The sequence below is a fragment of the Alligator sinensis genome, unplaced genomic scaffold (assembly GCF_000455745.1).
Source record: "Alligator sinensis unplaced genomic scaffold, ASM45574v1 scaffold400_1, whole genome shotgun sequence".
Classification (NCBI taxonomy): Eukaryota; Metazoa; Chordata; order Crocodylia; family Alligatoridae; genus Alligator; species Alligator sinensis.
Window position 1 is genome coordinate 3,147,958 of NW_005841897.1, and position 12,950 is coordinate 3,160,907.

Here is a 12,950-nt window from a genome sequence, read left to right on the forward strand (position 1 = left end):
TCCCCCCACACCCACAAACCCCCACCCATATAGCCACCCACAAACCCCTCATCCCCACCTAAACCCCCACACAAGCCCCACACCACCCCCACAAACCTACACCCACCCCTCCATCCATCCACAAACCCCCAAACCCCCTTACAAGCCAAAACTCTACCTTCACCCCCATGCCCCTTCCCCCACAAACCCACATCCCCCCGCAAATCTCACACCGTGTGCCCAGCTGCCAAACAGGATGGGACCTGCCGGCAGGATCCAAGGCTGCAGGGGCAACTGCCACACTGCAGTCCTGCCCTGTGCCCACAGCCTGGGGGGCTCCTGGTCTCAGGAGCCACTTGAGGGGTGTGATGGACCGGGGCGGAGGTGGCAGTAGAGGTGTGTGTTAGAGAGAGAGTGATGGGGGTTGGGGATGGAGATGGGGGAGAGTTCTGGGTAGGAGAGGCTGCCAGAGCTGGGCTTAGAGACCCCGTCCCATATTCTCCCTAGAGTAGCCTGTACAGGACAAGGCTGGTCTAGAATGAACAGGGCTTGCCCAGCCCAGTCCCTGAGCCCCAGTTGAGGGCTTCCCAGGAACCGCACGGGGATCGCTGGGGCCTGGGCACAGGTGCAGGGAGTAGAACAGCTAGGGCTGGCACTACTTAGAGCCACAAAGCAGCAGGTGGTACAATTGCAGCTGGACTCATGTCCTGGTGCTGAGACAGAGCTGGTGCTGGAAGGGAGCTAGTCGGGCATGCAGGGGCTGCAGGTCAGGGAGCAGGGGCAGCTCTAATTTTTCTATGATAAAAAAACCAAAATCAAATTCCAGAGTGTATAGATATTTAGAATTTATTTTATGATGATGATAGAGGCACTGGTAGACTTCCAAATTGCTTTAAAACTGTAAATATATCAATAAAACATTGCCCAACTGATTTCTCTATATATAGTGGCATTTCATTTTAATCATGGAAGAACAAGAATTTTGGGTATTCTATAGAGAGAATTTGGGTTTCTTTATCAGAGATTTTGCAATTTTTAAACAGGAAACACCAGGATCCCTGCTGGTGAGGCAAGTAGTAGGACCCAGGCAGAGGAGCTTGCCCAGGGCCAGCACCAGGGACCCAGCTGGAGGGCAGATGAGGTGGCTGACCTCCTGGCCATTTGAGACCAGGAGGACACGCTTCAAAAGTTCAAAGTGGGCCACCACAATGAGCACAAGAATTTTGGGTATTCTATAGAGAGAATTTGGGTTTCTTTATCAGAGATTTTGCAATTTTTAAACAGGAAACACCAGGATCCCTGCTGGTGAGGCAAGTAGTAGGACCCAGGCAGAGGAGCTTGCCCAGGGCCAGCACCAGGGACCCAGCTGGAGGGCAGATGAGGTGGCTGACCTCCTGGCCATTTGAGACCAGGAGGACACGCTTCAAAAGTTCAAAGTGGGCCACCACAATGAGCACATCTGGGCAATGGCTGCCCAGATGGCAGAGCAGAGGCACCAGAAGACATGACAGCAGGGCCACAAAAGGCCAACTGTGCAGCCACAGCCCACTGGCAGGTAGCCCAGAGGTGCAGGTGGCTCTGCTACAGTGCCCATACCACAGCCCAGGCAGCTGTGCCATCCCCACCTGGGTCTGGCAGGCACGCAGCCATGGGTCAGCAGGTCACACCCAGGCAGCAGCCCCCCACTGCCAAACTGCTGCAGTGGGTGCAGGGGCCACTCTAGGTTAGGGCTGCTTCAGCAGTCTAGCTGGCACACGGGGCTACTGTCCCCAGATACCAACTGGATGGGCCTCAGAAGCTCCCTAAGCTGCTTGCCAGGGCAGCTTTTTATACTACTGTGAGAGCCTGTAGCTCTCCCTGGCTGAGGATCCAGGTAGAGCTAGGCAGGGTCAATTTGCCACAAGTGGCACAATTTGCCCCACACCAAAGTGCATGTTCAGGCATGTGGGCTGACACACAAATCTGTGACACTGCTACTTGAGCTGCTACAAGTGCCACGCACCCAGAAATTTCAAATATAATTTCATAGTGTTAAATATATTCTGACCTGCTGTGGTCATTCTGAGTTCTTTGAACAGAAAAAAGGCTCTGTTATTTTTCCATAGTCAAAAAATGAGTGAAAACTAAGATCTGGCATTTTCTGAGGGGTGTCTTGAGTCTAAAAAGATTCAGAACCACTGATCTAGACTAAAAACATTTTGGCAGGGCTGAATGACTACTGACCATGCTCACTGCATCTCATAAAAATGCAAAGTATTGGAATAGATTCAGTTAATATTGCCAGCAGTGGTGAGAATATTATTTACATAAATCATACACAGCAATTTCTACTTTATCTCTGTGAAGCTTATTTTGTAATCCAGTTCCATTTTTAAACATCCTGGGGTGGGGGGTTGATTTCTACCCCCTCCCCCATTATCATAATGTGCAGAATATGTATCTGTTTTATTACTTTTCCCTTTAAAAAAACCCACCAAGGTCTCTAAGGAGAATAAAATACCAGTCATTCTTTTGAAGTTGTGCAAACAGATCCCAGCTCTGTGGAGACAGGGGGACCCACTCTTTAATGAGAGTAAACAGCATCACTGCCGAGAGCTATGGAATAGACCAAGATCTGGAAATGAGTTGGAACGCACAACTTGTGATATGCTAGGTCAGGGGTTTCCAACATTTTAAAAAAGTGTACCCCTTCTGCCTCAAAGTTTCAGCTCATATACCCCTTTATATTTTTTTCTTGTTTTTAAGGGGCAGGAAGGGGGACAGATAAAGGCCCCCGTGGTGAGGGAGGGAGTGGGGCTGGGACAGGGGCAGGTGCTGCACAGCCAGGGCAGAGTGCAAGACGGAGCTGTGAGAGTGGCTTGTCCAAGGGTGTGGGGATGGGGGCGGGCAGCTCTCACCACTGTGAACACCTCGGCACAGGCCCAGGGGGCACGTACCCCCCAGATTTGTGCACGGGGCAGAGGCAGCTGCTGCTGCACACTGGACTTTCCGCTGCCACTGCCCCAAGAGCCGTGCGATGCCATGTGCCTGCTGCTGCCAGGCAGGCAGGGGACACACACACACAGGGGAAGCGGGTCTCAGGCAAGCTGGGTGCCAGGTGCTACCTGTGCCCCCACAACAGGAGCACATGGAGACCCCTCAGTGCAGGGCGGCCACACGGGTCTTCATGGCATAAGGGGAACCAGCTGCAGCCACAGCCACAGCTGTTGCTTGCTGGGCTGGGGTTGATTTATAGGGCCTAAATACAGATTTGGAGTACCCAGGTTTGAATTTTTTTGGCCTTAGCCTTTCTCTATGACACATTTTCTCTATCTGCAAAACACAGATAAACCCCACCTCCTGGGGGCAAGGTGAGGTTTAATTTAACATCTGTAAAGCACATGGAGACCCTATGATAAAGGCTTTAGAGCAGTGTTTCTCAACCCGTGGGTTGCAACCCCGAAGTGGGTTGCAAGTATATATGAAGGAGTTGCGAACAAACTTTAAAAATGGATTCTCCTTCAGAGGAGAAAAACATGGGAAACAGTGGGCTTTCCCTTGCAGGATGGCAGAATTCCAGCCTGCAAGGGGCTGCTTGGGGTCCCCCATACCCTACACACTGGGGGGCTGGGGTTGGGGGCAGCGGGTCAGGAGTGAGGGGCACTGGGTTGAGACTGGCCATTGATGTTTACAAATGAGTCCTGGTACAAAAAAGTTTGAGAACCACTGCTTTAGAGGACCCCCACATTCTCATTACTCCCCATGTGTAAGGTGAGCAAATAAGGAAATAACGTGCCCTGTTGTGTGTGGATTCCATCCCATATTCCAATGAGTCTTGATGCATTTGTAGGGTGGGCAGCCAAGTGTCTGTGAGAATTGCCAGTGTTGGATTTGTGGGTGTTATGGCCTTATTTACATTTTACTGTAAATAAGGGGTCGGACTTGATGATCTACTTAGGTCTCTTCCGACCCTACATCTATGAATCTACTTTTCCAAGCAAGCAGCTAATTGCTCCTGTCAACCTTACAGGAATTCCACTACAGAATCCCATCTTTGTTGGCCAGTCCAGTTCCTTCTCCTAGTAATGCTCCCATTGGACTTGATCCTGTTGCAGTAAAAGGCAAAACCAATCCTCCTATTCAGAGGGGTCAGCTGACAGGTTACTATAACCACCTCAGCTCTCCGTAAGCAAAAAGACCACTCTAAATAAGAGCAGAGAGTACTTAAATCAGCTATCCTAGTCAAGTCCCTACACCAGCTTCAGCACTGTGGTATCCAAGCATCTTCCATAGTAAAATAAATCTTATAGAGCTGCCAGTTAAAATATTTTCCCATTGCCCCAATCAGAGGGAGCAAGGCCTGAATTGATTTTTTTTACTGGTATGTATTTATTCTTTTTTTCCCCAAGTCTTAGAAATAAATAGATCAACAGCCATTCATTGGTGAGCTTTTCTTTCATACAGTAACATGGATGCAGGGGAGATAGCTGAGCCTGGTGCATCAAACTGAATTTTTATCCTGAACCTTCCTTCTATTGGCTCTCCTGGGCCTCAGCCAGACCTTTACACCGCCTTCACTGCATCTCTGCGTGCATGTGGTGGGTTTGCTAATCATAGCCTGTACTGAGGCAGCTCCTTCCCAAAGGCAATGCTAACAGATTCTGCCTGTGGTAAAGCATGGAAAGGGAGAGGTGGAGAGAACTTTACTAAGTTGTAGGAACTTCAGATAATTACCAGTGAATATAAATCCCCAAAGCGGCACATCCAATGCGCTTCAGCATTCAAGAGGCCCAGCTGTCTCCAGTTAACACTCTTCCTATCCCTAAGGGACTCTGGCAGCTGGCAGAGCATGATTAATTGTTCATATGTGTGGGATGGTGAGAGCGGTAGGTCTGTGCAGCTGAATGTGTGCTCATGAATATTCATTAGAGGAATTTCAAACATCTGGGAAGGGCATCTTATCTGGAGAAGGCACAGATGGAGTTAATGGAATGAAACACTTTAGGCACCTCAAAGCCATTTATGTTTTGGCTGGATGGCAGCAGTATCCAGGGAGGCAGCTACTGAGATTAAATGTTGTTTATGTAGGCTATTATACAGTGAATAGGGTGAAGTTAAAAGGACAACAAAGGCAAGGTATAAAGAAAAAGATTCCTGAGAGATGTTGGGCTAAGTGGAAAAGGATACTAAAGCCATTCTCAGTCACAGAAGTAGGACAGACTGTACGCTTCCATTTTTTAAGTTGTTTCCCATTTATTGTTAAATAAGAAGTGGGGAGACATAGCAAGGTGTCCCCCATCTAAACATTAACAGCCCCCCCGCTTGTCCCTCATCGCAAGAACTGGACCTCAGGTTCTTGCGGAACGTGAATACGTACATGGCCCCTGTCTTTATGTTGGGCAAAAAGAAAACCCTCACTTCAACCAACCCCTAACTTAACCCTTTGTTATAAAAAATAAATTGCAAGAAGAATAAGAAAAAAGCAGTTTAATTTGCAGCAAGGGAAATTTAGGCTACATATTAGTAAAAGCTTTCTCACCCTGAGGGTGGCCAAACACTGGAACAGGCCATCTGGGGATATTGTAGAACATCTTGCACAGGAAATATTTTTTAACAGATTACACAAACATCTCTTGAGGATGCAAATGACTTTTGATTGCTGGCTGTGGCATGTGAAAGCATTTTGCTTGGCACATGTGCCCTTGGGTGTATGGTGGGGAAGGGGCCAGGGCTGCACTGCCATAGAAAACATTGGGCCCCTTGTGGCTCCCCTGCCATCTGCCCTTGGGGCGCCAACATCTTACAAATTGAGGTTGTGGGTGTTTTTGGCACTCTACCAAAAATGTTGCTGACCTCTGCTCTATGACCTCTTCTCCCAACCCTATGATTCTCACCAGGGTTTAAAATCTGGATGTGAATGTAGCTGACACAGTGGAGTGAGAGAAGAGAGAAATACATACAACCATAGCGTGGGTTGTAATCTGTCTGCCATGCAGGGGTTCTCCAACCTGTATTATTGTCCCTTTTGGACTGCCCTCTAGTCCTCTCTAGTGGGTGTGGAGGACCAGGACTCAATGCTCACTGCTCACAGTGAGTTCTGTAGCTTGAGACCATCACTATTTATAACAGGCCTGAGGCTGCTTCCAGTGTATTAGGAGAGATCACTGCTTGTACCTAGTAGTGCCACTCTGGCTGATGAGGAAAATATGTAACCATCTAGGTAGGAATGGTTGAGTAGGTTTGGATAAAAGAAACTGTGCAACCCAAACTCAGGACCATCATCCCATTCTGGAACCAAATCCACATGAGGATTTAAAACATTATTTATCCACTTCTGGTCCCTAACTGGCCTGGAAAGTCTGCATTCATGCATAGAGTCTAGAGACTTAGATCATAGAACCATAGGTTTGAAGGGACCTCAGAAGGTCATATATTTCAACCCCCTGCCCAAAGCAGGAGCATCCCCAACTAAATCATCCCAGTCAAGGCTTTCTTTTGCTGGGTCTTAAAAACCTCCAAGGATGGAGATTCCACAATTCAAAGAAGCTTTAGCAAAATAGTTAAACCTCTGGAAACTTTTCTGAATTCAACCCAAACTTTAGACTGTTTAAAATGTTGAATTTTTAAAGCTCTGCTCTCAGCCAGAGAGTTTTAGGAAAGGATCAGTTTTCCCACACAGTGCTGTCAAATTGACCCTGAGTCACTTGGCCTTCAGGGCATTGTATAAGTTGCAACACCTGACTACAAAAAGTTTTCCCCAGAGAACAAACCTCACCTTTTACAGAGTTCAGTGCAGGCTGTGGTAGGAATTAGTGTGAATTAGTGATGTGTGAACACCCAAGCAGTGCAGATCTGATCAACAAAGCCTACACTATCAAGTTAGGTACCTCACAATCAAACTTTGATGTTTTAATTCTGGGAGCTCTGGTTCATTTTCCCCAGGGTGTCAGTCTGAGGGGCTCCGGGTGGGGGAATGTGCTTAGTTCTTTATCAAGCTTGTGTTGATATTAGCCAACAGGTTCTATATTTTGCTTTAAAAATATGTAAATGTATCTAGAGAACATGTGATAATGTGTGATGGACACACTGTCAACCCCAAACTGAACAAATGAGAAGGGGAGGGCTGTCATTAGGAATATGATCCCTGTTTTGTGCTCCTCTTCTTGTTGCTAGATGGTGGGGTTATTTTTGTCCTTATCCCCTCTACCTCCAAGTAACCCCAACGGCAGACAGATAATCCCACACCATAGCTCCATATAACTGTTTCTTTCAGTTCACCCTGTGCCACTTTCCCTAGTACAGCTTCAGTGACAGGTGTCAAACAGCACCTGGCCCTCAAGTTGTCATTCTTCTGGCAGCTTTTGGAAGAGGAATGCCAAGGATATTCAAGCAAGCTCCAGCCAGGTGCTCAAGCCACTTTGTGTGCAGGTGAAGCTGTTCTGGAGGTGCTGCATTTGTGGGGGGCATGAGCTAAGTCAGGAGTAAAACCAACGGCATGTGTTCCCCCCCCATGCGTGTAAGGATGCAGAGGGGGTCAGGGAAGGGGGCTTTCATTGTAAAGCACTTTTTTTCTCACTTGCTGGTTTTGAACCTCTATTTGCCAAGGTCATCTTCTTCCCTTTCCCCAGTCTGACTGTATTAGCATATGTCTTCTTGTGCTAAAGACATGCCGGTGCGAGGGAGTTTCATGTCTGATGGCTGAATGAGGTCCTTAAGAGTCAGCGTCCCTGAGTCCTTTCACCAGCTCCGCCGCTGTCCAGTGCAATGGCTCAGGACCGACGCAAAGCAAAGAAGAAACTGTGATTCTCCGGGGTGCTCTCCAGGGTGGGATCAAATATGGAAACGACAGCAGTTCCCGGCGAGTGATGTAGTACAGGCAGCCCTCGACTTAAGACGTTTCGAGTTACAACGAACAGCACTTTTGCCTTTCTGCTGTCGGTTTTGACCTCACGATGCTTGATCCGATGTCGCACCAAGTTCGCTGCGTTGGCCATCTCCCTGGAGAACATCTGTCCAAACTTCCTCGGACGCTTTCTTCCCGAGAACAGACGAGACTCCAGAAAAACCTGCAGCCGGGACTCACTCCTGCGAAGACGCCTGTCAAGAGCCCTTCAGCAAGTCCAGCAAAGTCACCTCAATCAATACGACGGCTATTTACAATATAAATACATTCATGTAGCTATATTACTCATCTATAATTGATGGAGTTTAAAAATCTGGGTTACTTTTGGTGAAATTTGGGTATCGGGCTTTGGTTCAGGAACCAACCCCCCATGGATGACATTGCTCCTATGGGGAAATCGGTTCTGAGTTGTGACGTTTCGACTTAAGACGCAGCAGTCGGGACCCAGTTGTGTCGTGAGCCCGAGGACGCGGGTCCCTGTCCCTGTCCTTGTCCTGCCTGCTGGGGCACCCGCACCATCTCGCTTTTGCTTTAAGGACTTTGGCTGGGAACTGGGCAGCGGGGCGGCGGCTGCAGCGGTTGCATGGCGTGGACACAGCGACGTTATAGCTCAATAGCTCCAATGCGCAGCGAGGGCGTTTCCATGGCAACCGGGCGCCGCTGGCCCTTTAAGGCGCGCGGGCGGGGCCGCCCTTGACGACGTGGAGGCCACGGCGACGCTCTAGCCGCCGGCGTGTCTTTCTCTCTGGTTCTCCCTATTTCTTCCGGTTGCAATATTGTTACTTCCGGGGCGTTGTCTTGCCAGGCGGTTTCCGTTTCCGTTTCCCGCCACTAGCGGCCGCGCGGTCCATGCCGGCCCCAGGTGAGTCCCGGCTCCGGGCCCAGGGGGGGAGCGGGGGTTATCCGCAGTCCTGGGCCTGGGCGGGCGCTGCTGTGTGGCCGCGCGCCGGCGCCGCCTCGTACCAGCCAGCGCCCCCCCGCGCCCCACAACAACCCAGGCGGCTCCGGGCGGGCCGCGGGCAGCAGCAGGTGTGAGCACGGCAGAGGCCGCGGTGGTCATGTATGATGCTGCCTACACTGCCCCCTTCTCCCCGCACTGCCCTCCCTCCGGGGGGTGGCTCCTCGCGGCGTCCGGGCGCCACAAACCCTCCTTGTCTCCTCTTCCCCGTCTAGGTTCGTCTCTGCCCGCTCGCCGCGCCTCTTATCCTTATTTTTTTCCTATCTGGTGTAATAGCCAGACCGACCTTGGCACCAGTAAGTAATAAATCTATACAATACGTAGCCAAAAGCATGATCCTTGCCTCAAGGGGAGTCTATAATCACAGGGATGTTCTCTCAAGACCCAGTTTTAGTGGCTTGGTTTATGGAAGTGGTGAATCATCACTTGAAAGAGGTCATGGGAGGCATGTGCTTCACAGGGGCTTGATTAGGGACGTTAGCTTAGTCCCCACTGAGGTGTAGGTCAGGGGTAGGGTAGGGGTAGGCAGTGTGGCACTCGAAGGCATTTTTCTTGCCCGCGCACTTCTGGGTGGATGATGGGGAGGGGGCCGGGGCTACATGGCAATAACAAGGATTGGGCCCCTCGGGCTGTCTCGCCATCCGCCCCTAACGTGCCAGCATCTTACAAGTTGAAGTTGCGGGTGCGTTGGGCACTCTGCCCAAAAGCATTGCCGACCCCTGGTGTAGGTAATGGGTAGTGTGTGTGTGGTGGGGGGGGATGTTATTCTAAACAGGAAAATCCTGTGCTGAAGGAGATGGCCAGGAAAGCAAAGCGGTAATGGGGGTCTTGTTTCTCAAATGCTCTTCTTTGAGGGCCTGGTTCTGAGACAGTGTTTGTCCCTCGGCCCCCAAAATCTGTACAAAGAACATCTTCAAAAGCCCACTCACAGGCTTGTAGCCACAGTTCAAGCCTTCCCTGAATCCTGGGTAGATGTTAAAGTAAAACAGTCATCGCTGCAAATGACCAGCAGAAAGGGCTATCCTGTATTTGTGTCTTCTGCATTTCCAGTCCAGCTGTTCATAGTTGTGGAAAGCTCCAGCTCCGATCCGATCCCACCCCAACTCAGTGTTGTCTCACTTGATGCGACTTCAACCAGACAGTGGAACGATCAAGGAGACCTAGGAGGGCAGCATGTTTGCAGGAGTGATGTAACAAATTACCAGGTGTCAGTGGAGCTGGCAAACCTGCTATTAAAACTCAGACACCGGAGCTCACAGAGGTGCCAACAATTAGGCATGTAGGCATTTCTCTGGGGAAACCTCAGCTGGTTTTCAAGACTTAATTGCCTGTAGGCATTTGATTTGTCTTGAGGGTGGTAATTAGAACCAAAGAGCATCCTAGTATCGGGAAGCAAACTGTATTAATTTAATCTTGTCTGTCAGTCTGACCCTGTTGACTGTAGTCTCTACTGACACAAGCCTTGTGTTGCTTGAGCTGTGGCTGCAGAGAACTGTCTCTTTCCATTGAGTAAAACAGGGTTTGGGGACCTTTCATAATTCAGGCATCCTCTTTAGAGCAATTGGCCTGGTACATGTTAATAAAGTGGTGGTTCTCTTCTAATAAAATGTAGCAGTAATAGCGTATGATTGTTGTGGACCACTGATCCTTCTAGATAAAAAGGTGAGCTGCATTCTTATGTTAACAGTACTATGACAACATGTTTTGCTTTGCTTATAAATGGGAAAAATAGTGACTCATGAAGCTTTAGAAGTAGTGACACCTCAAAGCCTGTGGTATGTATGATTTGCCCTGCTCCATCCTCTTGCCAATCATAATGTAACCTGGAACTTGTAACAGAAGTGATTATTTCATTAGTATACCTGAAAAGGCAACGGAGCAAAATAGATTGTCCCAATAAATAATTCTTAAATGTCCTGTGAATAGCCTGTAACACTTTCCATGCTTTCTTGTTCAGGGGCTCCATTGTGTGAAGATTAAAACCCTGTTGATCAGAAAGTGGCTTTTTAATGTCGGTTATCTCCTGGGTAACTTAATTCAGCTGTACTTAAGAAAAATGCTGAGATACAAGATTGTGATGGTCTGCTTTCTCTAGGAAAATGTTAATGTTAGAATAATAGTCTTAGACTGCAGTTAGTGAAAATTTCACATGCATACTGCTGGGCATTAATCTACTCTGAGGGTCTTTCCATGCTTTTGCAGACTTCTTTATTTGTTCTAGTAAATGCTGCTCTGCTCTGTACAAACCAACCTGCATTCATTCTGCTTGCTTGTGCAACAAAGCACATGTCCAAAATAGGTACAAGTAGCACTGGAGAGTCATCTATATTTTACAACACACCAGTAACTATTAAAGTACAATATAAAACCGATGTTTTATGCAATCTCTTTAGACCTTTGGTAAAAAGGAAGACTTGGAGCATGAAGTAGCAGAATTCCTTGTAATCTGTAAATCTTCACTTCCGACTTGAGGTTACAAGTCTAAAATAATCGTTGAAAGGTTTCAGGCAAGATACTGTACGCTGCTTAGAAGGGAAAGTATGATATAGTTTTTTACAAAAGAGTTAGTTCGGTGCCTGTTCTTGTAAAATTTAAAAGCTACAGCAAGTAAGTCTCTCTTGTAAGTTAAAGTTAAACATTTAATTAAAGTATAGGCACATACTGATTTCTCAGTAACTCAGCTTCAAAATAACAAACCAGTATGCACACACAGCAGCAAGGAAGGAGTTGAAAAGGGAAGTTATTTTACTGAGACCTCCAGTCTCCCTCTTTAGTTAGTAGCTTGTCAAATTATAGTATGAATAAAGGACATGCAAAGACTTTGTTAACCTTTTACATTTTTAATTGCTTTTTCTAACTTTGATGCTGAATAACTCATCTGATCAACATCGTCCGGAAGTTGCTGTCTTTGTGTAAAGTAAGAAGTTGTTGTGTTTTTACCTTTGCAAAATTGTCTGAGTTCAGTCTCATCTCTACACTCCGTTGAGGACCAGACCATCTTGAGCCAGGCACGCTCCGCTGTGATGGGCAGCCTGTCACTTGCTAAGGCTGCCTTTGTTTGCAGAGTACTAAATTAATGGACCATCTTGGCATGGGGACTACTTGCTTGCAGTCCTGGGGCTCTTCTGTCAAGCTGGCCAACAGCTCATCAAAACTTCCTCTCCAGTGAAATATGTTGCATTTGCGCTTTTCCAGAGAGCGTGTGCCACTTCTGAATCCTACATCCTTGTCTCACAAGGATACTGCATAGCAGATGTGTATAATGCCCACGGTATGAAATCTGCATCAGTTTAATCAAGCAGCAATTGATAACTTGTAAGTGTGCCATTAACTGATTATACTTATGCAGTTTGCTTCATTGCTCACAGTGCACTCTGCACTGCTCTGACCTGTAGGTGAGAAGCCTTTTGAATGGTGTGCTGGTGGTCGAGTGTCCTGGTTATTTGTTTCTAGATGACTTGGACTGGAAGATCTCCTGGTATTACGGTGAGGCTACTGTAGCTACACTTCATTTTGACTATCACTGGATGCAGTCTCTTTTCCTATAGGAAGCAATTTGCCTAAATGCCTTGAACCACATGAATAAAATTCAACTCTTGGATCTGACTTCTCTCCTGTAATTTTTTTTTAATGTCTGCCATATAAGGAGCATGAGCTGAGTGAAGGCCTTCAGCACCACAGGTCTCAGACCAAATTAATACACCACATGCACTTCTGATCTTTATATATGGACATTATGTGCTTGAGGCAATGGGGGTTCTTTCTAATGAAAAGCAATGCCTTGAGGGTATGAGTACGTTCAGCCTGGCTGCCTGTAAAGTATTTTAAGAACTTGTTTAATGTGGTACCACACTTTCTCCACTAGGGGGTGAGCACGTATTTGGAATGCTCGAACTTGATTTTTAACCTAAAATGAGATCTCTGGGTTCTTTTCATCAGTAATAAATAAAAGATATCGCCTATACCTCTAGAGTTTTTGTCTCTTTTAATCAGTAATGCAGCAGAGTCATGGTACAGTTAACATTCATAGATATTAGGGTCAGAAGGGACCTCAATAGATCATCGAGTCCGACCCCCTGCATAGGCAGGAAAGGGTGCTGGGTTTAGATGAATGTTCATCTTGGGGTCAAT

At 47.6% G+C, this 12,950-nt stretch overlaps 1 protein-coding gene across 3 annotated transcripts in view; it reads left to right on the top strand.

Annotated features, from left to right (window-relative positions):
• The first annotated feature begins 8,180 nt into the window (after nucleotides 1-8,180).
• Nucleotides 8,181-12,950, top strand: part of LOC102368012 (syncytin-2-like) — a 24,154-nt gene continuing 19,384 nt past the window's right edge. The window contains exons 1-3 of one of the 3 annotated variants that reach the window (XR_001357590.2): nucleotides 8,181-8,723; nucleotides 9,035-9,115; nucleotides 12,215-12,773. The gene's annotated coding sequence lies outside the window, so the exon portion shown is untranslated. The other 2 variants (XR_323192.3, XM_006018318.3) reach the window with 2 other exon arrangements.